At 34.6% G+C, this 27,403-nt stretch overlaps 1 protein-coding gene and 1 long non-coding RNA gene across 5 annotated transcripts in view; one reads left to right on the top strand and one right to left on the bottom strand.

Moving 5' to 3' along the window:
* The window catches only part of LOC141480741 (uncharacterized), a 60,143-nt gene extending 51,625 nt beyond the window's left edge, over positions 1 to 8,518 (top strand). Inside the window, exon 2 of the long non-coding RNA XR_012464529.1 lies at positions 8,248 to 8,518. This is a non-coding gene — a long non-coding RNA (uncharacterized lncRNA). The remainder of the gene's footprint in view (positions 1 to 8,247) is intronic.
* Positions 1 to 27,403, bottom strand: part of LOC111514018 (homeotic protein spalt-major) — a 197,499-nt gene that overhangs the window by 88,242 nt on the left and 81,854 nt on the right. The window lies entirely within an intron of this gene.

Genomic DNA, 27,403 nt, shown 5'->3' with positions numbered 1-27,403 from the left:
TTCATTAACTGTCACTCATGGTGGTCTCCAAGGATCCATTACAGACCCTGTAATCCGTATAATTCAATTGAACATGAACAGAACTTACGATTTTCTGAAATTGAATGCAGGCGTATCATAAGTCATCTATTTTGCAAAATATAATTAATATTCAATCGGAGTTAAGAAAACTTTTAAGTTTAATAATTACCAATGTTTCCGAATGATTCAGCTTCAAACCTTCATTTTCTAAATGTAAAACTTCAAAATCTCCGTTGGATCTTCTAAATTATGCTTTGATTTGTTGCCAACTTGTTTTCTTATTTTCATAGCTCATATGATGTTCCTGGATGCTATTCCTGGATGTTCTGCCGGTTTGACCAATATATAGCTCATTATGTTTCATTGACATATTCGGAAAAAATTGTCTCTCATTATTTTGTTCAACATGACACTATTTAATTTATGTATCAATGAATATCGGCGTGTTTTCGAATACATTATAGAATGAACTTGACTGTCAATTTATACAGCCCAAATGATATTTTGGAGAGAAATTGCTTACGTAGGGATATCAAAAACAAAACGTTGAATATAAAATTCATCACATAAGAAAACATTCATTATTACAGAGTGAAGTATAATAATTTGAATATTGTTGAGTCATTTCTTTTTCGTACATGATCTTTTCAAGCATTTTCCTGCACAAATTATGTCAAACCTGTGTTTAAAAAATTTGGAAATCATGAAGTTTATTGCCAAATTTAAAATAGTTTTGAAAATATATGAAGTACTGCAGTTTTTCGAAAACAATGATATTGTTTTCCTGGATTTCGGAATCTAAATTGTAATTTACTCGTATATGACCACTGTGGTGGTCATTACAAATGTATTACACTAGTAATGATGTTAGTCCAGAGGCTTCTGAATATCGTCACTTTTATGAAAATGTGAAAAAAAATAACCTCTGAGATAATACCGAAAAAATCAAAATGATGTGTACCTGTAACTGATACGAACGACAAACGGACTGAAAGACACAATTACTTTGTAATTCACCACTGTATATAGTTTATAAACTTTTGTAGTCACATCAAGTCCAGTATACAGAGTTTTGTTTCATGTTCGTTGATAAACCGATCTTGGTTTTGTATGCTACTTTCCCAGCTTAATAGATTATTTTCGTCAATTATAATGACTAGTTTTGGTCGAAGAGAACAATAAGTCCAACAGCAGAAAAAAACCCAGAAAAAATAGAGTTCAGTGCTTTTCGTAGTCAATGTATTAAATTGTATTTCAATCGTACCTGACTATTGTATTGTATATGTATTTTTGTGTGAATAATTTCTCCACTTACTGTACCAACACGGTGTTAGCTACACGAGTTCCTCGATGTTTATAGCTCTAGCCGCTATACATTTTCATTGCTTCTCCCTGGTTGGATTGCTACCGCGAATATTATCATTATTATTATTGATATCAAGCACTGGTCGGACCATAAAGGTCATTTCAAAATACCTCCACCATAAAAATAATGATATAGTTAGCAACGAGAGCCCGAACAAAGCAAGCTGATTGCATTATCTTGCAATTCACTTGCGGGATTGTCTGAATCAATTAGAAGCATTTACAATTACAAACTTTTAATCTGCTACAAATAAGGCATTACAGACGAGCGGTTTAATAAGATCTGCAATTCTTGGTAAACGTTTTTCTAACGCAGTGTACTCAGCAAACCATTCCCTGCTAATTAGTGAAACTATCAGATAGACGGTGGCACTGTTACCAGTCTACAAAAGACATTGAGATAAAGAGGATTATATTCCTTGATTGTGGAACGCGTGATTTCTGGATGGACACTGGAAAGCTGGTGAATTGAGTTGTGTAGCACAGGCATATTGATGTGGTTTAAGGAGAATTGAAATAAACAAAACTACTCAAAACTTGTCTAGATTTTTACTTCCCTTAATACAACCATTACAAGGGAAAACATCGTCTTTTGTGAAGAATTCAAGGCATTTTGTCGAACTACTAGGGTCAATTGAGGTTACACAGGAAGATCAACTAATTAGTTTCGACGTGGAAAGCCTTTACACCAACGTTCCGGTCGAAGAAGCACTCCAAATCATACAGAGAAAGCTATCCGAAGACGGGAACCTGAAAGAGAGAACGAATCTACCTATAGAAGTAATTATGGAATTACTAGGATGCTGTGTACGAAACTGTTATTTCCAACTGAAGGAAGGATTCTTTACACAAGATGAGGGACTGTCAATGGGATCGCCACTTTCACCAGTCATAGCCAACATATATATGGAGTGGTTTGAAACTCTGGCCATTGAAGAAGCCCACAAGAAACCTCGAGTCTGGTTGAGATATGTTGACGACACCTTCATAATATGGAACCATGGGAATACTGAACTAGACGCCTTTCTGAAACACATCAACAGCGTGAGACCTTCCATCACTTTCACAATGGAGAAGGAAATCCACAATGAATTGCCATTCTTAGACGTTTTGGTAAAGAGGACCGACACTAAGTGGGAAACATCTGTATACCGAAAACCCACTCATACGGGACAGTATCTGAACCACGAATCCAACCACCATCAATCGACAAAAAGAGGAATCATCAAGACTCTATTAGACCGTGCTTTTGGGCTCTGTAATACAAAGGAAGGTCTCGAGAAGGAACTAGACATCATCAAAAATGATCTTCAGCGGAATGGATACTCCAAAGCGGTGGTAGAAAAGACTTTGGCTAAAAGACAGCAGGAGCCTCGCAAGGAAGAGAAGCCGTCACAACCAGTGCTTGCACTTCCCTACATCAGAGGATTATCGGAGAGGATAAGAAGAATTGGTTCCAAGTACAACATTAGAACCTGTTTCAGATCTGGTAACACTATCCGTAGCAGCCTCACGAAAACCAGGCCCCCAAACGCGAACTGCGATTCCAAGAATTGCATTTACCGGATACCCTGTGAGTGCGGAAAATCCTATATTGGTGAAACTAAGAGGCCATTGAATGTTCGCATTGCCGAGCACAAGAAGCATACACAGCGAGGAGAAACCAGCAAATCAGGAATAGCAGACCATGTTTGGACCCATCAACACAACATCGAGTGGTCCCAAGCTGAGATCTTGCACAGAGAGGAACATTGGTTCAGGAGAAAATTTAAGGAAGCCGCATACATACGAAACATATGGAAACCCATCATCAAACGAAAAATGACCAACTCCCGCCAAAACGGTCATCTCTCACGGAATCAGTGAAGCGGAAAATGGAAAGTAGAGAAAGTGAAAGTATTTCAACGACCTATAAAATAGTCATCTCTCGGAGGAATCAGTCCAGTCATCACCCGAAGACGTATGATAGAAGGTCACCTGTTGTTTCCGAATGCCATACTGATGATCGCTTAAGATGTTGAAGCTTTCCAATTATTTAAAGAATTACAATTAAAAAAATCAAATGAATGTTCAGAAAATTCATTAAATCACTGCTACGTCATTAGATTCAGGCAGTATTTACAAAACTCAGTATGACATAATCGATATTTGAAATGATGGTGATGCAATTATACAGTGTGATAGTGGTGTTCGAACATTTTTAAAGAAATTTTCATTGTTGGACAGATTTTTTGGCCTTTGAGTGATAATTTGTAGATTTCATAAGTTTATGAAAATTTCGAGGGTGACATCGAAATTATGAGAATATGGAAAACAGTTCCATCAATTTGCCTATCCTGTGTTTGGCATACACCAAATAATTCTTGTTTTTTCATTTTCGATTCAAATTAATTTGAAACAAGAACTATAACTCATGACAATATAGAAATACTGTGTATATATTTGCTACATGAGAGACTCGCAGTTATAAATTTTTAAATAACTGGTGATATATAAGAGTTTTAGTTTTCAAATATATCATGTTTTCTTCGAAAATAATTTTCAGAAATCAACTTTTCTAATATTGTTTCGTTGATACTGGATTACAAAATATTTTTTATATTTTACATTCCACAAACTTTGAAAATATATACAGGTTGTTTCAAAACGCAGAATTATGGTTACTAAAATTGATGAAATATTTTTTGAAACATCCGAATAGAAGAATTATTTGTATGTAATAAATATTTCATAACAATAGTCATCATTTTTACCCTTCCTGTATAATTCGCACCTCGTTCCTCGAATTCTCAAACTGGAAATTCTTCAAACAATTATTCTAAAGCAAAGAATTCGACCAGAACTCCCGACATGAATATTAATAGTTTCCTGTAGCCACGAAGAATTGCTCCAATTCGGTTCATACAAAAACTTGACGTTCACAATTTACAACCCTTTTGTGTAGCGAGGAAAAGGAGTACATTTTCATGTTTCGAATTCCCCAACCCTTGAATAACACGAAAAAACCAACAAAAGAGCACAGCGAATGGCAATAAAAGTTAGGTCGCCATAAGAAACAGGTGTAAAATTGAAATTAGTGCGATACAAAAGACGAAAGGGTTCGAGTTTTATGTTCCTGCAGTTCACAAGTTTCACTTTTCTCAGTTGAAAAACTAATGGGTTATGTGAAACGGATTTACTTTCGGTTTAGAGTGTCTTTTTTATTGTTACCATTACGCATAAATGTCTCAATTGCAAAAGTCACCTGCATCGTTTTCAATAAAATGTTTTGTTCAAAGAACTTGCTTTTCCACGAATGTGCCAAGGCCATTTTTTTAGTTTTTGACTATGTTCTGCATATTTTTATGCCTGCTCTGTTAAACGAAACGTCAGGAATTATAACTTGCAGATCACGGCTCACAATCCCGGCAAATAGTTTCGAAACAGCCATATCTTTTTCAAAATATATCGAGCATCAGGCCTAAGAATGCAAAAGCCCATGAAAGGCCAGCCCTTTGGCAGATAATAAGTAGCAAAAGTGTGAAAAATTTTGGCTCAAACCCCAAACTTTAATAAACTGTAACTGTACCTATACTATAAAAGCTGAATTTCATTAATGATATTTGAGTAACTGTAGAAAGATGTATCTTCAGTAGCTGGACATTTTTGACATATCATAGATAGATACGAGGGTGAGGCAATATCACAGTCATCTTGAGTTACTATCCGTGGTGAGACAATTGGCAACACTGCACAACCGTGAATCGGAGGTTCTAACTGTCAAATGCAAAGCTGGCAAATGGCTTAGATTTTTCAGTATATTTGAATGTTTTCGACGGAATTACAAATTACACGTTATATTTTTAGGGGAAAGAATAAAAAATGTGCAGCCTGAAAGGTTTTAGCTAATCGACTAGACTGAAAAATGATCATAGAAAGTGATCAATGATCACGAATCAAGTGGAAGTGAATTCTATAAAATTGATTTCCTCACACATCCTTTCGAGTAGCTGAAAATAACGAATGAGGAAATCTCTGAGAAAATTGAAAAAAAAACTGTAACTTACCATTAACTTACGGTTAATCTTATCGGGGAAGTTATCAAGATTATAGCCCAAGTCACTTACCTGAAACAAAAATAAAAACTTTATTCTAAAAGAAATTGTACTATATTATATACAGGGCTATTAAAATTCGTTTCTGTACATGGGGATCTCGTGAACGATAATAGATAAAGTGTCGGTTAAATTATGGCAAAGTTGCCTATTTTAGAGACCTATTCAATGATGTGAAAAAATCAAATATAGCTCTTTTGGTTCCGGAGATATACATGAAAAACCAAAAATCACAAATTATTTTTTTGCCTATATCTTTTTTATTCGCAGACATATTGAAAATCTGTCCACGTTTTGTTGTTGGCACTTGATGTGAGCTATCAGAATATGTTCATGAATCTTTTATATAGGGTGTCATCTGACTTGGGACTTTGAATTTTTAAATACGAAGCTGTATTTTTTGTTGTAGTTTTTAGATCGTAGACGTTCACTTTATACTGAGAAATTAAATTTTAATTTATATTTCCGGATGCTTCGGTAATATTTGATTATATTTGGGTGAATTATTCCCTTTTAAATTACGGCCCTGGAAATTGGTTGACTGAGTTGAATAAAAACGCAATAGCAATTTTCACGTCTCCCTATGTACCGTAGAGTTTTTAGAGAGTTGTTTTTTTCATTTTTAGGTACCTATTCATATTTTTTCATATTTCCATTGCTCTGAGCGTTTTCTACAATTAACTTCGAATAAGAAAATCATTTATGATTATCTGAAACATATCTACAAACAAAATTATATTATATGTATTTTTATGAGCAGAAAAAGAAATGATAGCAATTATATCATCCGAAACGAACAGCATAATTGCAATGAAAATTGAAATGAAGTAATTCATATACATGAAAAAATTAATGGCGCAATAAATGTTCGAATTGGAGTCCTTCCATTTCGAGACAAATAATGGGCCAATAAGATGGCCTGCAAGATCACCAGATCTTAATATTTTGGACTATTTTCTATGGGAGACATTGAAAAATAGGATTTACGCTGGCAGAGAGATAGAAAATGTGAAAGACTCCAGATTGAGTATTTTGAATGATTTCGCAACAATGCAGCAAATACGTGTATTAAAGGCAATAAATAATATAAAAAACCGAGTTCAAAAATGTCTCGAAATGGATGGACTTCAATTCGAACATTTATTGAGCCATTAATTTTTTTTTGTGTATATTTTGAAACAGCCTTACAAATGAAGAAGAACACTGTATTAAGAGTACATGCAATTCAGTCTACTGACTGTTTTAAAAACTTCTAAGGATTCATCATGCCTGCAATAATCATGACTACTTCAATGTTCATAATCTTCCCAAACACTTTGAACGTGCTTTTCTCGAGAAAATGTCTACAACTCTCAATGTTTGATTTTAGGAATAATGTAATAATTTTGTATCGATTGCCAAACGAGACACTTGTACTTTGAATTGATAATGGAGACGAATATATCAATGAAGTGACATGGATGTTCCACATCCATGTCACTTCATTGCATCTACTGGTTTTCATTATTACTTTAAAGGAGTCCTATGAATCGTTTCAAAACAATAACACTGAAGTTGCTATCTATCTTGATGGTTCAACATTCTTTTCTCAATATTTGGAAAAAATACATATGACAATGTTCAAATACATATAAACGGTTATCTCACTAGGGTAAAATCATTGAAAAACTCAGAAAAAGGTGTACGCTATGTGGTTATTATATTTTTTAATCATTCAGTACTAACAAATAGATAAACGGTCTCAAAATATACTTTTGAATTTTTTTTTGATCTGTTGTGTAGATGATTTTCATTAGGTTGTCCTTATGAGAATCATATCAGTTTCAAAAAATTTCATATCTGTACAGAATTAGACTCATAATTGTTCTCTACTTCATTAATTTCACACCTCTTTTGAATATTTGAACTGGTTAGAATGAAAGTGGTGTATATCACTTTATCAAAGTTTTGAGTGGTGGATGTTTTTGTGAAACAATCAGTTACAAAATCTAGCTTATTTTGAAACGGTGTTATTGCACTTTGAATCGTATATCATCACTATCATACTGAAAAAAGGAGTTACAGAAAGCTACAAAGACCCCCATTCTCTTGTAAAGAACTCATATTTGCTAGGAATCACACGTTGAAAGGTGATACCTTGACAATCCTTAGGTTAGTTTATTCAATAACAAAAATATGCACTGAAGACTTCAGTGGAACGTAATGTTTGAATGAGTACACATGATCTTAAAGTTATCGTGAAACTGTCAATATATATTAGACGTCATTGAATTCCCTTTCAATAACAATCAATATCTTCCGTAAGCTACCGCTATTGTACAGGTGCCCATATAATATGGATGCCATAAATTCGATATCCTGACGTGTGATATAATCTCCGGGACATACAGAGTCGATATTCACGAATCCCATTTCCAGATCTTGATATTAATGTCACGAATTTGCGATTTCTGAAACCGAAATGTCCCGCTTGGAGACACAATTCAATTAAATAAGTTTTCCCACAAAAAAATTGTTACGCTCCTTTCGGATTGGCAAAGATGGAATCAGAATTGAATTCTGAGGAATCAATAAACAAAATTTCGTGGGTGTTTATTTCATTTGGCTTCCAATAATTTGTTTTCAAATATTGTTGGCACTGGAAGGTCGCTACAGAATTACAATACGCGTTTTGATAACTTTGATCATAGCTATTTATGATCTCATCTCGATGTTCATTCTCTCACATATTTAATATTCTAAATCTCCTTTGACATATATCCTACAGATTAGAAGATGGAATACAAATTTTGAAAAAAGAAACGAACGAGATAGTTGATTTCCTAATTCTGATGACGGTGGCGGAAATTGATTTCCGAAACAATGAGATAAATATTGATGGAATACTCAACTCTCTTCAAATTATTAACTAAAGTATGTCCAGAAATGAGAGAGACTACAGCAGTACAGCGAAGAAGTCAAGAATCTTGTTAGAAAAACAGTACACTCGTTTTTCATAAATAACGAAATACCTACATTGAATAAAGTTTTGTCAGTTATTCGTGAAGACAGTTTTTTTCCTGATATAAGGAGAACTACATTATGGAAGATATTACAAGAGCCGAACTTCACTTTTAGAAAACAAGATAGAAAGAGCATGTTAATAGAAGAATCAGAGATTGTAGAATGGAGAAGAAACTGTTCACGAGAAAACAAGAGAGCCACAACACTGGGTAAATACATTTTTTTTGTTGGTCAATGAGGGTAATACCGTCTTCCAAAAGTAGAAGACAAATCATCATGGAAGGTTGGTCCACTGGTTTGAAAATTCCAGTTGGAATTATATTTTTACGGATATACATTTGAATATACAGAATATTTGTCTTGTATCAAGAACATTGGTCTCTGCTAATAGCTTGTCACTGGGATATCTTATGTTCTTCTTCAAAATTATTCTCAGAATCCATTTTTGTATGATACTCAAATTATGTATAATATTTTCTGTTACACCTCCCCAACCTAAGATTCGGTAAGAAACCTTAGATTGCACAAGTGCATAGTACAGTTTTTTTAAGTTTTTCATATTCAAGAATTCCATTAAATACTTGAATTTCGTGAGTAGACCTCTTAATTTATTTTTCACCTGCTCGATCTCATGTGTATCAATTATTATTCCTGAATATGTCAAGTGATTTTTTCTCTATACGAGAGTTGTCTCCAATGTCTAGGGTTCCCAACTTTGAAAGGTGATTTGGGTAAGATGTGAAAGGCAAATAATATGTTTTTTGAGTATTGACTGGTAGTTTATTGTATTTGAACAACTTGTACGGTTGTCGTTTTTAAATCTGTCCATGTTTTTCCCTTGTAGATTATTGCCATATCATCTGCAAAACTGATGAGTTTACCATCAGATGGTAATGCCATAAAACTATTTGTATATATAGTAAATAATAAGGGCCCAAGCACCGAACCCTGTGGTACACCGTAAGTGACAGTCCTTCATTTTCAACTGTTTGTTCATCTCAGAATTGTATTTTTCAAACTACCTCACAGAAATAATAATCTCAGAATTCAAAATCATAAACAGATTTTCTGAAATATCACCAAATACGTCGTTTTTCACAATTGCTGCAACTATTTCGAAGCTGAGATGAACGTCAATACCATTACAGAAATGTTTGATAGCTATCCCAGTTCTCTGAATGGTTTCTCGCTGTCAGTACAGTTTTATCGAAAGTCCACGACAGCATGAAATCAACAAAATGCTCAACGTTATTTATTTGATACAATATGAATCAGAATAGAAGACATAAAAAGTTGTATGCAGCCTTATAACTGACGTACGTCCAATTAGTATATGTTTTAAACCTTCTGGATCTGAATATCGCAGAGTTCACGTCGTGAGACTGGCTCTCGGCCCTTTTCAGACCATCTTATTGATTTTGATCTTTTCACTAGGTTATTATACTATTGTTCCTTCCATCCTCATGCAAATTTCTTGATGTATTCCGATTCTGAAACAGGTAGCAGTTCACCCGAAATCAGAAATAAACGGTGATACGTGGCAGTGACCTTCCTGTAATGGTTAGCGATTATTTTTGAAGGATTTCTTGATAGAGACTGTGTCAATGCTCGCATATTATCTGTGTGTGGGATAGAGTGAGAGATAATCAGATGATAGAAGAAATAATTGTTCAAGCTAGATTATCTTTTGATGATGCCAATCTGGTTGGTGTGAGAGAGTGGGAAAAAGTACCCACCCAATTTTTTCATGTCACTGAATTTTAAATTCCTTCATGAAATTTCGACTTCAAACTCGAAATTTCTAGTTAAGGTCGAAATTTCGAATTTAAAGTCGTACTTTCGAATTTAAGGTCGTAATTTCAAATTAAAAGTCGTAATTTCGAAATAAAAGTCAAATTATCGGGAGTAAAGTCGAAATTACGACTTCAAATTCGAAATTTCGGGTTCAGAGTCGTAATTTCGAGATGGACGTTGAGATTTTGAATTCAAAGTGGTAATTTCGAGATAAAAGTCGGAATATCGATTTCAAAGTTTTGTGTAATATGGAGATTAAAGACGAGACTTTGACATTCAAGTAAAAATTTCGAGTTCCAAGTCAAAATTTCGATTTCAAACTCGAAATTTCGAGATTAAAGACGAAATTTAGAATCTGAAGTCGTTATTTCGATATTCAAGTCAACATTTCGAGTTCAATGTCGAAATTTCGATTTCACAATCGTAATTTCGAGATTAAAGATGAAATTTAAAATCTAAAAGTCGTAATTTCGATATTAAAGTCAAAATTTTGAGTTCAAAAGCAAAATTTCGATTTCAATGTCGTAATATCGAGATTGAAGACGAAATTCAGAATTGAAAGTCGTAATTTCGATATTTGGGTCGAAATTTCGATTTCAAGGTCATAATATCGAGACTGAAGACGACATTATGAAAAAATAGTCAGAATTTCAATTTCAAAGTACAGATATAGATTTCAAAGTCGTAATATCGAGATTAAAGACGAAATTCAGAATCTAAAGGCGTATTTTCGATAATGAAGTCGAAATTTTGAGTACAAAAGCAGAATTTCGATTTCAAAGACGTGATATCGAGAGTGAAGACGAAATTTAGAACTGAAAGTCGTAATTTCGATATTTGGGTCGAAATTTCGATTTCAAGGTCGTAATATCGAGATTAAAGACGGGATTTTGAGTCGTAATTTCGATATTTGAGTCAACGTTTCGAGTTTAAAGGCAAAATTTTGATTTCAAAGTTTAAAAATTGAGATTGAAGACGAAATTTACAATTGAAAGTCGTAATTTCCATATTTGAGTGGAAATTTCGAGTTCAAAGTCGAAATTTTGATTTCGAAGTCAAAATATTGATTTTAAAGTCATAATATCGAGATTGAAAATAAGATTTTCAGATTGAAGTCGAAATCGAGTTCGAGTTCCAAGTCGAAATTTCGATTTCAAAGTCGTAATTTCGAAATTAAAGACAAAATTCAGAATTCAGAGTCGTAATTTCGATATTTGATTCTGAGCTCCGAGCTCAAAGTCGATTTCAAAGTCATAATTTCAAAATTTAGAATTGAATGTCATAATTTCGATTTCAAAGTCACAATATCGAGACTAAAGATTTTGAGATTAAAGTCGAAATTTCAAGTTTATTGTCGAAATATAGATTTAAAATTTTTTATATCGAGATTGAAAAAAAAAATCAGAATTGAAAGTCGTAATTTCGAAATTTAAGTCGAAATTTCGAGTTCCAAGTCGTAATTTCGAGATTAAAGAAAAAATTTTGAATTTGAGGTCAATAAATCGAGATAAAAGTCGAAATATCGATTTCAAAGTCGTAATATCGCGATTTCAAGATTTAAGACGAAATTCAGAATTGAAAGTCGTAATTTCAAAATTTAGGTCAAAATTTCGAATGCAAAGTTGAAATTTCGGATTTCTAATTAGTAATTTCGAGTTTTAAATCGAAATTTCGAAAATTAAAGTCATAATTTCGAACCATCGAGATTAAAGTTGAAATCTCGAAATCAAAATCAAAATTTCGACTCTTTCTTGAAATTTTGAGTTCTAAAGTGGTAGTTTTCGTACCAAACCGTAATATTGCGATTGAAACTAGAGTAGGTCATAGGAAAATCAACGTTAACGTCCTATTCAAATTAGTACAAATATTTTATTCATTCAAGTCTTTATTTAGATTGAGGAGGAAATTATACTTCACTCAAAGACTGAATTTCGATTGTTTTTCAATAGTATTTTGTTCTTGATAGTTTCAATAAGCTTAGTAACTATAAATAAAATAAACCATAATTTTTTATTCTTATCTGTGAACATGCAAAGTCGGTTTGTCAACCACCTGTAGTTCCAAAATGTTGAAAACAATAATGGCCTAAGAACTGACCCTTGAGGGACCTTAAAATTGCATATTTGCTGGATCACACTGCAAGACATTGCAGACAAAACTACTGAAAACTCTCATGAGCATTAACTTAATGGTGTCAATCTCTACATATGATTTATTAGAAGGCCAAAGGTCGTGTGACTGGATACATTCACTATTTTTTGATTCTCCACCTCACAACTATTCGAATGACTCGCTTTTTAATAGCGGAAACATGAAAATAATCTCATCTTCACTGCAAACGTCAGCATATGGCGACCATACTTCACAAATCCTCGGAGATTATAAAACAACATCGATTCGTTATATTTTAATATGTCGAATAAATAAATAAGCAGTTAATGAAGTGTGTTTATTGCCCGTTTCCACTGTAGCTTTTCACGAGTCTTTTCACTACAAGTTATCAAATCTGAACGCGCGTAAATATTATGACAGAAAACAAGCGATATCATTGTGGTGTTCGACAACTGTAAAATATTTTTTATTGTCACGAGGCGATTTTAGTGCGCGCCACATGGCTCGTTTGACATTTGTCATAAAAAGGGCCTCGGCGAGCATTATTGATTCTGCTTAATGAGACAGTTAATTCGATCAGTGAACCTACGATGTCCGACATATGTTGCTCAGGCAGAGGTATGGTGCATTCCAAATGGTAATTTGGAAACAAAGGACTTGCTGTCCACGTATTTGAGTGACGACAATGTTGGGGATGGCCATTTGGGGGATGGTTATAGGGTGGCCACGTTTTTTTCAACATATGAAAGAGTACATCAACTGATTTACAACAATCGTACGTTCTTAAAACAGCATCGATATGTAAGGTAAAGAAAAACAGTAAACAGTACATGATAAATATTACCGGAGTTTTTTCCCAACACCAAATCGTTATTTTTAACACCGCGACACGTGTTTCGATCACCAAGTGATCATCTTCAAGAGGAAGATTAATACTAGAAACTAACGAGAAGCTAACGCTATTTATGCTACATAGATATACCATACAGGTAAACCATACAGGTGTTTCACCCGTACAGACTTCTTCTAAACTGAGCATTATCAAACTGCTTATTCAATCCAAATTAAAAAAATGTGTCAGGTTCAATTATTCAATTAGAAAGTGCTACATTTCGGAGTTTGTAAAAAAACAATTCGGGGAAGGACTATGTTATTTATTAGGAAAATAAACATATAAAAATTGAACGAAACAACTATCACAACAACTGTTCAAAGTGACGGACTCCAACACTAATACAAGCTTCTGCTCTCCTCATCAAAGAAATCCGCACCCGTTGAAAAATGCCCGGAGTGTTTCTTTTTGTTTCGCAGCAAGATATGATGCGATCTTTCAACATTTCTTTGTTTTCAATGGAGCTAGCATAAACTAGTGATTTTAGGTGTCGCCAAAAGACAAAATCGACGGGATTGAGGTCCGGTGACCTCGGGGGCCAATGCTCAGTGCCTCGTCTTCCTATCCATCGTTGGTGATATGCTACGTCTAAAAAATTTCTTGCTATCACACTAAAATGAGCAGGAACTCCATCGTGCATAAACCAAGAGTGATTTCGGAGACCAACGGGAACATATTTCATAAATTGGGGAAGCTCGTGTTCCAAAAAATGTAGGTAAGCATCTCCATTCAAACGCAAAAGAAAAAAAATAGGGCCCAATTAAATAATCCTCAATCATGCCTACCCATACATTGAAAGATAATCTGTCTTGGAAATGAGTTTGCGTTATCGCATGTGGGTTATCTTCCGCAAAGAAGTGGTTGTTATGGAAGTTCATGATACCATTTCTTGAAAAATTAGCCTCATTTGTGAAGAGGATTTTCGATAAAATTTGCGGATATTGTTCGACTTTTCTTTGAAGCCATTGAGCAAATTCACATAGACAAATTCATATAGACTTTCTTTTTCAAAATTGTCTCAGGAATACGTCACTTGAATATTTAAACGTACTTATGTTACACCCTGTATAACAGACAAAACACAGTAAATTTACAAGTAGATACTCATTATAGTGCCTGAGTAGTCTTTCATTTATGGTAATGGTAAACAGTAGAAGTGAACAATAAATAATATATGATAAAACTCGGTTAATTGTATAACATGTAAATAACAGACGAATTGCAGTGGATTTAAAAATATAGTGTTGAGCTTCAAGTTTTTCTTACATAGTCTGATAACTTGTCAAATAATAAAGGAACCAAAGAACTAGGACATTCTTCAGTTATCTGACCCCTAGAAGGGTGGCGTGTTGGCTATCCTTGTTCATCTTTCACTGCCTGAACCATTGTGAATGCTGTTTTTGGCGTAGCCCCACTGGATACGGGAATGACAGAATCACTTGTGGTTATGTTATTCCCTAACTGAATGGCATCCCAACGATGGCTTAATCCTAAGGTGTGTGTATCCCTGTTGAGAGGATGAATGACGCTGAGCATATCTGCTTTCTCTACGGAACCATATCTGAACCTAAATAAAGGTTTGGTGGTCCAGCCAGGAAACGACTGAGTCGTCTCTTGAGGAGACGACTTGCACCAAATTCTTGAGTGGCGTACGCAGAATCTGTCTCAGATGGAGGAACAAACCCCCCTATGAGCAGGGTAGCAAACGTTTGCGCTCAAATGATGATTCACCAAAAAAGCCCTGCACAGTCGAATCTAAGACATCGTCAGGTGTAGCTGACGTGCAAAACCCTCATATGGGAAGGTTGTCGCGGGTATCGAGGTGGAAATCTTGCACTATGACTATCAGACTATCTCATTAATAATGGAACAGCAGAGCATATACTTTGTGCCTGCCCCGCTGGGGACCTAATCAGGTTTTTAGAGTTCGGCACAGCCGTACTCTTACCATTTGACCTGAAACACCACTCATCATACAAACTAATCGGCTTCGTTAAGAAGCTGAGTTTATTTGGTCGAGCGCCCAATAAACCCTTGCGGGTTGCAGTGGAGGGTCGAATAGATCCACTCACTTTGGACTTAACCTAGAAAAGGGTATACTCAGTTGCTTTTTTATCCTTGTGTCATATTAACGAATCCCAGATCTATTAGAGGAAATTTTATTACATGTCTGACGTATACATAATTCACATCTATCTGATACAATAACTGATTTGTCATCAGCGTAAACAAAAATTCAGCCTTTACAGATCTTCGCAATATCTTTGATAAAGAGTAAAAGGATCTGGGACCGAACCCTGAGTAACTCCTACTTCAGAATGATTATTGCACGATGACAGGTGGTTACCAATTCATGCAAACACAGGATGAAATGACTTTAAAGTTTCTACAAAACGAATAACTGTTTGCAAGAGGAACTGAAATTATCTATGACAAAGTATCAAAATGAACCCTTTGCCAATCAAATCAATTTTCTAATGACGATGGTAATCGAAGAACCATTCGAATATTTTCCTGCGGATATTCAGAAGCACGGAATCGCAATTTGTTTCTCTATTTTTTCTTGAAATGCAAATCACGAAGTCAGTATTTATGCTCGTATTGGAGACCGTGGGACTAATGTAAAGAACCTACTTCCCAAGATTGATTGAATTATTGAGAATAGAGAGAGGGAGAAAGATGAAGAGAAGAGAAACTGGAGATCCACAAAGTTGCTGTAGTGGATGATATAAGTTTATTCAACAACGATACGTACAAAAGTACATTCGTAGCAGGAATACAACAGAAAATTTACGCTCGATTCCGTAGAATCTTATTATTTGGTACACAGTGTTGGGGTACATCTCAATATTTTTGATACAGAAACGATCACTAGAAACTGTTGGTTCAAGCCATAAACTCACGCGCGGGCCACTTATCTTATTATTTGGTACACAGTGTTGGGGTACATCTCAATATTCTTGATACAGAAACGATCACTAGAAACTGTTGGTTCAAGCCATAAACTCACGCGCGGACCACTTGGCGTTCATCCTCATCAACTTAAACAGTTTCAAGGTATCACTTTCGATTTCTACACAACTAAAAATACAACTGAATACGCAGGGAGGATGGTATTGAAATTTATAACCAAGATGTCTTCAATGCCTTCGATGGATTTTTCGAATGAAATGTATAAATTAGCTGGTCAAAATTCATGCATATTTCTTATATGTAACAGATTGTCATATTTTCCGTGAGTTTTATGCATATTCACTGTTGACTTTATTCAATAATACTTACCTGTCTGTGTACTTACAGATAATTGTTAAGGAAAATACTAAATAATCAGATTTCAATTCTAATGTAATTTATATTAATAACTTCTTCAATAGATAAGCAAAATAGAAAGAAAGAGAGTCTTAAGTGATGTTTTTATTAAAAAATAGTCCATACATTTATTTGTGAAGCACTGTTTGGTAACTTTGGTGTAGTAATGAAAATTACTGGATACATTCATGACTGTTGGAATGAAAAAAATTATAAAAACTACAAGAACTCCAAATGACAGTTGTAATTATCTTCTTCTTCTTGATTTTCATCTGCCAACTACTGTAGTATTTCAAAATCCTCATATTTACTGTCTTCAAAGACATTTGTGTCCAGGTTCCATGATTTCGGGGTCAAACGTTCTGTCTTCATTGATATCGCTCTGATGTGGTTGAGCATAGAGACAAGTTTGCCCATTACACTGGCTACAAGCTAAAGAGCACAGTAACCCCGACTTCCTGCATTCACATCTTGAACCACAACCACTCTTGCAGTTGCAGAATAGTGTGTAGGGCAATTCCTCTGGAGCAGTTGCTTAAATTGTCGTAATAGGTTCCAGGAATTCGTAACGCATTGTCCAACCCCATGCCTGGGGTTCCAAACATACTCTAACCAAGTTTGAACTTGGTTATAGACATAATTGAAATGTTGGTGAGCTGCTGCACTTGTTGGTGGAATATTTGATAACTGCACAGGTTTATTCACTTTTGTAGACTTGACGTATTGTACACAATGAAAATTATCGATATTGGCCACAGATTTTGGAGCATAGACTACCAACAAGTTTTGAATTCAGTTCTCAGATGTCATCTTCGAACCGGACACTTTTCTTCTTCAAATGCTTCTGCAAGTCGATTCAAATTTGGCAGTTCCTCAAATACTCGTTGTCAATTTTCTGTCTTTGAAAAGGGCAGAAGTCGTATCACAACTTCTTAGTGCGTGCAGGAACAAAATGTGTTTTTTTGAACGATGATATTTATCAAAACTTTTGAAAGATTATATCGCTACATTCCTTTTGCCGAATTTTTCAAGGAAAACGTTTTGTTGATGAGATAGTATACGGCCAATTAAAATGACAAATAAATCAATATCTTTTCCTATTAAAACTGCAGTTTTCTCAGGTTTCAATTCTTCAATTGCGGTTTCAATAATTAGTACATCCACATCATCTCTGGCTTGTTTGGTGGTGAAATTTGCAATATTTATCAGTTAGCATGTATCAATAATTATTGAACTTTATATGGTGTGTTTTTGACCGGGACTACCGGCTGACCTTATATGATGCTCGAACTTTTAGGATGTCGATAGACAAGTCCATATCAGTTCATTTATTTATTTATTTATTTATTTCATGCACTATTCTACAGGATGAACCCAATTATTGACTAAGGAGAAACAATGGCACTTACAAATATACACTTACATAATATCATTTTTGAACCTATTAAAAAAAATTAAAAACAGAACTGTCAGCTAAGAAATTTCTTTTGATTTGTATAATCTGGCAGTTGAATATATTTAGGACACGACTAGCAGAATTAGAGGTATCGCACATTGTATCAATTGGGGATTTTCTTCATTATATTTGTTCGTGGAATGTTGAGATCAAAGGTGACACTATTCCTAGATGACCGTCTACGAACTCAAAAATTCAACATCTGTAACAATTGAGAGCAGGTAATGATATTGTTTATAACCTTGAATAGAAAAATAAATTAATAATAGTTACGCCTTATCTCGAGACTACAAAAATTGCGAGTTACAAGCAATTAATAGGGTATTCCTACAGTAGGATACGGGTCTTCAAGTTTGAAAGACATATATTTTACGAAGCGCCTCTGTAGGGCTTCTATAGTAAAACCAATAATGATTGAGAGTAAAGCGCGTTGTCATATCTAAATTTTACGTTACCAGTTTATAGCAGAATCAAAATATAGTAAGCAGTAGAGTTGTAGGTTGTGGCAAATTATAGATAATACACAATACTAGTACGATTAAAAGGTATTATTTATGACAAAAATCAGTAATGAGCTTGTAATGAGTAATACTTATACATTTCCTGATTACTGATCAGTTAAAATTCATTATTTTCTGTATAGTGTTAGATATTTATTACAACTAGTGGCAACGCTGTACGCAACGATATTTCTGTCTTTGTCACTTTACCGTAACTTCCATCTCATCGTTGCAGTCCTCACTAATGTACTTGCAGCCATGAGCGTATCATTGGTTTGTGAATTATACAGCGTGAATTGTACGTTTTACAGTTAAGTTAGTCAGCAATCGACGTGTTGTGATAACAATTGGTGAAAATAATAGTGCTAATAAGTGTTTAAGCGTTACATAATTATATTTCTACACCGTTCTCAAACTACTCTAAAAATGCGAGACATGGTCGGGCCTTCCACGTCGAAAAAGGTAAAACGGTCGGAGTCTCGGTCAGTAAGAGAAAAACAAATTGTACTGCGAGTATTTCACTGTCTTGAAAGAGATCATCAGCCACCAAAAGATGACTTTGTGCATATGTGCTGTAATTCTACGTGTGTACCTCCGAATAACCAACCGGGCATTTCTACATCATTAAGTTCCACAATTACAAAAGATAAATTAGTTGATATGTGCTCTGATTATACCGGTGTACCAAAATCATCGATTTACAAAATACTGAGAGAAGCAGAAATTCATGGGGACGTACAAACGTCAAAAACTAGTAGTGGACGAAAAAAAATCACAGTTGATGAAGAAGGCAAAACCAGTATACGCAGAACTATTCACAGTTTATTTTTCAGAAATGAGCTGCCCACCCTACAAACAGTTCTGGAGGCACTTAGCGATCATGAATTGGTCCCAAAAATGGGTAAAAAACTTTTAGGAAACTTGTACACGAAATGAAATTTACGTACGGAAAAGTTGACAGGAAAAGCATTCTCATTGAACGTCAAGAAATAATAGCATGGAGAAGAAACTATCTAAGAAAAATTGACGAATTTCGGAAGCTCAAAAAAAATTGTACTTCATGGACGAGACATGGGTTAACCAAGGACATACGGTCAAAAAAAGTATGGCAGGATGGTAATATATTAGTGCACGATAAGCCTTTATTGAAGGTTTGTCAGTTGGGTCAAAACAGCCATCTGGAAAAGGTAGTCGTCTGATAGTTACGCATATAGGAAGCGACAGTGGATTTTTACCAAATGGTGAATTAATATTTAAATCTAAGAAAACAGGCGACTATCATGAAAAGATGAATGCGGAGGTGTTTGAAAAATGGTTTGAAGGCATCATTCAACTTGTGGAACCTGGGTCTGTCATCGTCATAGACAATGCCCCATACCATAGTCGGCATTTAGAACCATTACCGAAACAATCATGGAAAAAAGCAGCAATTCAAGGCAGAACTACTTCAGCTAAGAAAATTGCACACAGACAAATATAAAAAATTCGCAGTGGATGAAATGCCGTTAAGTCGTGGAATTACAGTTTTAAGGTTACCACCATACCACTGCGAATTAAACCCAATAGAATTAATGTGGGCGCAAGTAAAAGGATATGTGGCACGAGAAAACAGAGCATTTAAATTAGTGGACGTGCAACATTACCTACAAGAAGCTATTCGAACTGTTTCTGCAGAAGACTGGAAGAAATGCATGCAGCATGTTTTAAAAGAGAAGCAAAAAATGTGGGACGTAGACAACCGTATTGAACCCAATATTGAACCAATCATAATTCATTCTGATGATAGCGGTAGCAACAGTGACGAATCTGAGGTTGAAGATTAGACGAAAATTTGTACATTTACATTTATATTATATTCTATTATCAAAAATTTGTAATTTTTATTTTCTAGTACCCCTGACGATGAGTTTAAGTTACTCGAAAGCTTGAGAATAGTTATAAAGAGTTCACTTATCAATTGCTGCAAGCCAATAGCGAAAAAAAGTTATATATTGTGTTTTTTATTAATATTGTTAATTTATTTGGTACCTACTATAATTACCACGATTATTACTCCGTTTTCATAAGGCCCACCTAATGACTACAACGATTAGGTAAATTACGATATTGCAAAGTTTTAATGAAATAAATAAAAAATGTGTATGAATATTTTATATAATTGTACTAAGAATTTTTCTTTCATACTTAACCCTCTGAAAAATTAATAAGCACGCCCCCGATTTGCTGTCAACTGGGCTTACTTCTACTCTCAATCATTATTGGTTTTAGTATAGTTCATTTATATGAACCTAATAGTAGTAGGGACTCCACACAACAGATGCATATTCCAGCCTAGATCGAACAAAAGCGAAACAAAGTAATTTCAATGTTGAAGCTTTTTCGAAATCTTTTGTATTTCTAATTGAGAATCTCTACATGCGATAAGCAGCTGTCAGAGTAATGCCAATATGTTTATTGAAAGAGAGGAATTAATCAAAAGTATCACCTAGATAATTGAATGTGAGGATGCTCCAGAACTTGATTGTTTATGACGTAGTTGTGTAATGTCAGATTCGTTTTCAGTGGATTAGATTACATTTAGATATGTTGAGAGATATATTATTCTTCCTATACCATGTAGCGACACGATTTAAATTCAGGGCGAGACGTTCATTATCATCAGAACATTTTATATTGTGATAGAGTTTCAAGTCATCTGTGTGTAAAAGGAAATTGACATCAATATCAGCTCCTATATCATTAATGAACATATTGAACAGTAGGGGTCCTAGATTTGATCCTTGTGGTACACCAGATGTTGCTACATATTCGACAGACTTGACGCCATTGAGTTGGACGTACTTCTCATGGATGTAAAAATACGATTTGAAGAGAGCTAGTTGAGCAGAATACTATGGTCAAGTCTGTCGAACGCTTTAAAAAAGTCAGTGTTTACATCAGTCTCAGAGTGACAATCAATACCCTCCGCAATACATTGAGTGATAGTTACAAGATTGGTGATGGTTGAGTCTTTTTATGAAACCGTGTTGATTTGGGCTGATAATGTTGCTAACATTACAGTAGATTGTCACTGAAGAATCATCTCAAACACTTCACAAAAGTTGCATTGATAGAAATTGGTCTGTAATTTTTCATCTCACTTTTATCTCCTTTTTTGAAAATTGGGCAGACTTTCAACATTTTCCATATTGATGGTACAGTTGATGTTTTCAGGCTTATATTGATCACAGTTGTTATTGGTTTAACCAGAGCTGAGGCACGATGATGTGCCTCAGCAGGAACAGGTCTCGCAGCAAATTTGGGCTTTAACTTTTTTAGGGTATGATAAACATCTTCAGTACTAAAGTTTTTGATCACATAGCTGGATATCTCAAATTCCGAGATATTTACCTAATTTTGACTAATACGAACGGACCATATCAGAACAAAACAGAATGAGGAACAAGCCAAAGTCAGCTGTTGGGACACTCGGTTTGAAATATTGTTTTCTCATTCAATAACGTGTGCTAATTAGTTTATACAACTGATAAGCTGCACATTCCCGGTATCGGTTACACTTCCAAGAAGAATGATTGCCCATCTTTCTGCCCGTGCATTAGAACAATATTCAATTGTCACCTGTCTAAACGAAAGAGAATATCAGCTGCCAGGGCAGACACTTCATTTGAATACTTACAAATACTGGCATCCTCTCCTCCCCCGCGAACGTTTCCGGAGGGAACACCTGTTCGGATATTGATACTTTGGAAATTTAATGAAATTAAAGCGGACCCGGAGCCACAAATTCTACGTTAACCAGCACTTTTAATTTATGTGATGACTCGCAGTTTGGGTTGTTATTTATAAGGAAATTATACCGATTTTGACACTGACAGTCAACAGTTGTTAGGTATGCCGATAAATATGTTGAATACATAATACATAACTTTTTCGAGGATTAAAAATTAACATCGATAAAGTCATTGCTAAGTTCCAAAACGCTGATTCAAGACCTTTAGTGCTAGTAGCAGTAGTAGTATTTATTTGATTCAGGAGATAGTCATGTATAATACTTCTATACATTTTTATTTTGCAATAATAAACCTAAACCCAAGTCTGAAACATGAAAATAATAGTAGTGTTTCACTAGTGTTGAAAATAACATATCGGCAATCTACAGAACACCAAAGTACGTTGGATTCAAAATATGGAGTTCTATAGGCTCAAATAAATAGCATTTATTTTAGACACGGAAAGAAAAAGTGTTGATGATAATAATAATAATGATTTATTTCCCAAGAGACAGAATATTGAATTGGAATATTCAAGTCTAGGAGAAACATACAAGGTAGATTTAACAATATCACATTTAGAGCTTTGGAATACAAAGACTCGCCGTTGAAAATATATAAAAACATATAAAAATGTTAAATATAACAGAAACATTATTGACAATATTCTTATGAGATATCTTCTGAAAATGATTCATCTGTTGAATAAAAACATCTTGTAACAAGTGATTTTGTCAGTTACTTTTTGAAAGTCAATAACGAAGAGCAGTTTTTCAATTCACTTGGCAATTTATAAAATGCACGTAAGCCATCATTAGCAGGAGAGCAGAAATGTACTCTATTTTTACAAATTGGTATATGAAAGTGATTTTGAGAACGAGTATTCACTTGGACTATCTCTATTCTTGAAAATATAGAGAAATATATTACGATGGAAGTGTTAAGATTTTATATTATAGATTGTATCGATTTCTTTAAAATTGTTAATCACTTGTATGTATAATTTATTAGTCTTTGACTAAATAAAGGATTTATATATACATATTTGCTGAAGAAGCTTTTACAGCTCTCGGTACTAGGCACATTCATGATGCACCTGATGGTTTTTTTTTGTGCGATGAAAACTTCCTGAGACGTCGTTGACCATCCCCAGAAACAAACACCATAGCGCATACGACTCTCCACTTGCCCGTAATATACCATCAGCAATTGAGAATGCGAAAGTACCGTTCTCAAATTTTTCTGAAGATAGCACTGCGAATGAAGCGCTGATATCAGACCCGAACAATGTACTTTCCAGTCGAGATGTACATCAATGCACATGCCTAAAAACTTGATATGGGTGGCAGATTTGGAAACTGGTTCATCATTTACAGTGAGATCGGGTTTTGTACAAATTTTTTGACGGTTCCGAGCATTTCATCAGAATGATCTGACACAAGTACAGAGATATCATCTGCATAGATTGTAACATGAACATTTTCACATGGTTTTTCAATATTAATAATATATAGTAGAAATAACACAGGACCTATTATAGAACCCTGTGGAACACATACGTTGATATAAGCTAATGTAGAATCTGTAACCCTAAATTCATTGCATTGTTCATTTCTCAAACATACATACTGTTTGAGATTTTGTAAAAAGCGTGTGATCCATGTAATTATCTTTTACACCATAATGGTATTTATCAAAATATTATGATCCACACATTCAAATGTCCTGCTGAGATCACGAAATATCCCAACAGGGCAGTTGCCAGCATAAATAGGGCGCGTTTTTTCGCTATAGAAGGGTTATACTGCAGATGTGGTTGCTTTTCTCGGTCTGAAGCTGATTTTCCGAGATTTTTCTCTTAGAATCAAGAAAACATGAGAGGCGGTCTAAAAATAACTATTCTAAAATTTTTGAAAATATAGATGGTATCGTTATTGGTCTATAGTTAGAGATGATGTCACGATTTCTCTTTTTACGGATGGGAACAACTTTACCCACTTTTATTATACTTGAAAATTTCCCTTCAGTGGAAGATAAATTAATTAGGTATGTCACAGGAAAAATAATTTGATGTAAGACAGTCGAATTAACGTCTGGCAAATTAATTTTAGATCATTTTATGTTCAAAGAACATAATATAAAAATTACAGACATTCAAAAATACTTTTAATTTTTTATTTAAAAAAAATAAAAACTCGCGTATGGCACATAATTAAAACCAATAAACATGCCTGACAATAAAAAATTGTCCGGGTCCGGGTTCTATTCGAAAGAGCAAGAATGACAGCATATCAAAAAACCAACTGTTCTGAAATTCTTGTTTTCCAAACCTAGCACTACTAATCGAAAAACCCGTACTAATCGAAGTGTTGACCAACGAACATGTTTACGACTCTCACAGTTGACGCAATCAACAGCTCTACACTAATTAATCGTGCTAATTCAAATAAAGTGTTTACACAAAAATGGTTCGCAGACGGCAAAGCTCTTTCTTTTCCATCTAATGCAAATTTTTCAGTTTCCTGCCACTAACAAATATGGGATGATCCTCGAACGAGAGAAAACGCTTTTCAAATACGGCAAACATTTCAATTAATGAAATGGGAATTAACAGACCAAAACATATACAGCTTGTTTCTTCACACTGCCATTGTAATAAAATTAAAATATTTGTTTTAATTGGTTTCAACGGAAAATATACTTTGCAGGGATCAACGGATTGTGAACAAGTTCGATGTAGATTAACATGTGATTTTTTCCAACACCACTCAGCAATGTGCTCATATCGAATTTACTGCCTGTATCTTGATGAATATCATTAAGATACAGATTTTCGTTATTTATGAGATAGGGGTAACATTACTTGAGTTGTTAATAGCAACGTAAGGAATTGGTAATGAGGTTAATTTGAAATTTTCAAGGTTATCAGTCTTGTAATTTGGATTGTTGAACCACTGATTTTCTGTGACTCTTGATGGAGGATACGGTGATGAATAAAATCAATTTTGGAAAAAAAAATGCGTTTCTTCTTAGGTCCATGACTCTTCAGTCCATGTGTTATTTTTTTAAGGACAAAACACAAGCATTACAGAAATCCAATGAGCATAAGCAATGATTTAGAATCAAAAACCAACAAATTTCGATAATTAAATATATAATTTTCCCCTCTGAAATGGATTCGTTCGTAACGTCCAATTCAAATCTGTTTCAGTTTTTATAATAACTTCTAATAATAGCCACTGTTTGTTTTGATGGCAGTAAATAACGGGATTATGTGTCATAATATGTTTGATTATTTTCACGTTTTAATTATGTTGTTCATTCAAATACAGTTATTACACATGCGAAGTTGGAAGATAATATTTTCCAAATAAATATTTAACTTCTGCTGGACAGGAAAAAGAGTTTTTGGGATGCCGGTTTATTTTCCTTCTGGAATTAATTTTCAGAAGCGGATGTTACAACACTGCTAAGAAGATATTTGTGAAATTCTGGAGTTATTTGTAGCTTTAGTTTATTTAAATCAGATTTGGATTATAAATATAGACAAGAACAACGGCAAATTTTCTATTTGGACAAAACTTGGTATGACACTCACGTCACAGTTACGAAAGGGTGGACTGATGGTTCGAGAATGTGTACGTCTAACATGCCTGCAAACAAAGGATCGCGACTAATCATTGTGCATTGCGGAGCAAGTAAAGGATGGGTTCCGAATTCTTTGAAATTGGTTGGAAAAATCTTGAGGACTGTAATGTTGATTATCATATGAAAAATACTAGCATGAAAGCTAGTATTTTTGAGGAATGGTTTGAAAACATATTCATCCCCAATTTGGAGGCGAATAGTTCTTGACAACGCTTCATTTCATTGGCGACAGCTCATCAAAGTATCGAATGAAAATTCGAGGAAAGATGAAATAGAAAGTTTTTTTTATGGATATCTATTTGTATTTTGAAGATAACTATACCAAAAACAAACTACTTGAAGTTTTACAGACAAAAACATTTGAAAAAGTGTATGCCCTTGAGAGTATTGCTGAAAAGTATGGACACACCATACTGAAATTTCCCCCCTACTTTTGTGTTTTCAATCCCATCAGTTGATTTGGGGAACGACAGTGATAGTGAAACATAGAATATGGAAGAGGAATTATCAGAAGCTTTCGAAGAAAGTTGTTGTTGAAGCGATCAATTGTATATTAATGTAGTAGTATTCGGAAGAAGAAGATGAAGATGATTTTTCGATGAAAATTAGCGTCAGTTGCTAATTGCTCCAAAGCCCATTCAGCAAATACCCATTCCATGAATGGGTTTTACCTTCAGTTCCTAGGTCTTTTGACTTCTGTACGAGTGCAGGCCCAAGTCACGACGCCAAATTCGCCAAGTTGTGGTCTCCGAAAAGCTGAGTTATTAAGAGCGACGCGAAATCAACTGTCTCAGATTCTCTTGCACACTCCCACAGACAGCAGACAGATGTAACTTCAACAAGATGACCGTTTCAATTGTCGGAGATCGAAGGTTCCCGTTTAAAGACCCAATGAATTTCCACTGGGGCTGCCACAAAAATCGGTTTTGGGGCCACCTTCATTTGTTGTATGTAGATAATTGGCTTCAGTTTATCATAAATGCTCATATAAACATGTATGCCGAAAACACGACTATAATAATTTCAGAAGACAAAGTAAATGCGTGAACGATACAATTTGTAGCACAATGAATGAGTTGAGTTTTTGGGATCAGCGAAACCTAGAGATACAAGGTATATCAAAAGCTGATTATGCATGTTATTTGACATCCAAACATATGAAATTGACGTTTTTACAATCATTTGCAATATTTAGCAGAAATAATTGAATAGTTGAGGGAAGAAGAAATATGATTTTGAACAAATTTGCAACATTTAACAGCTACTTCAAAACTGAACATAGTTCTCCATTATCTAGCGATATATCACAAACTCACACTAAAAGACATCGGTATGCTATTAATAACAACGATTATACGGTCCGAGGATTACAACCAGTTTATCTCGAGCAAGTGAGCAGAAGAAGAGGAATTTTCAGTTATTTCATGTATCGATTTCTG

This window comes from Leptinotarsa decemlineata, unplaced genomic scaffold (genome assembly GCF_025532065.1).
Source record: "Leptinotarsa decemlineata unplaced genomic scaffold, Ldec_3_MD MMD2_tig00000008_RagTag_RagTag, whole genome shotgun sequence".
NCBI lineage: Eukaryota > Metazoa > Arthropoda > Insecta > Coleoptera > Chrysomelidae > Leptinotarsa > Leptinotarsa decemlineata.
This window is presented reverse-complemented; position numbering and strand designations above follow the sequence as displayed.